Here is a 562-nt window from a genome sequence, read left to right on the forward strand (position 1 = left end):
GTGCTGGGGACGCGCCGCCGGAGGGGGGTAGGACGCCTGAGATGGGAGAGGAGCACGGCTTGTGCCGGGCGCGTCGGGGCGGAGGCGACGGCGCAGGGAAGGGCGCGGGGGGGAGAAGGAGAGGGAGGAGGAGGAGGGCGCGGGAGGGAGCTCACCTACGCCGCCGCCACCGCCGCCGACGACGACCTCCGCTGGACGCCGCCGCCGCTCTCCTCTGTTGTGTTGCTGGTGGAGTGGGGAAAAGGGGGAGGAGGGCCCCGATTCGGGTGAAATCAGAGCGGGATAGGGTTTAGAGAGAGAAGCCAAGGGTTTATTTTTGCTGCGACTTTCAACTTTCAACGCCTCTGATTTTCAGCGAATCAATATGTGGTTGAATAATTAGAAGGACGATGGTATCTCTAAGCCATCAGAGTTCAAGTGCTAAGCATGTGGTGGCTTTGGCGAGCGGAGGAGCACATGCGACGGGCGGCGGCGCGGGGGCGAGCATGCGAGAGGAGATGTGGCGGCACGAGGGATCGTAGAGTGCACCGGTTCGTGTGAGGCAAGCAAGGGAGGCTGACAG

General features: G+C 63.3%; 1 protein-coding gene across 2 annotated transcripts in view; it reads right to left on the bottom strand.

The window, feature by feature from the left end:
• LOC123150002 (uncharacterized) overlaps positions 1–293 on the bottom strand; it is a 6087-nt gene extending 5794 nt beyond the window's left edge. The window contains exon 1 of one of the 2 annotated variants that reach the window (XM_044569801.1): positions 156–293. The gene's annotated coding sequence lies outside the window, so the exon portion shown is untranslated. The remainder of the gene's footprint in view (positions 1–155) is intronic. The other variant, XM_044569800.1, reaches the window with a different exon arrangement.
• Positions 294–562: the final 269 nt, after the last annotated feature.

Source organism: Triticum aestivum, chromosome 7A (genome assembly GCF_018294505.1).
Source record: "Triticum aestivum cultivar Chinese Spring chromosome 7A, IWGSC CS RefSeq v2.1, whole genome shotgun sequence".
In the NCBI taxonomy this organism is placed as follows: domain Eukaryota; kingdom Viridiplantae; phylum Streptophyta; class Magnoliopsida; order Poales; family Poaceae; genus Triticum; species Triticum aestivum.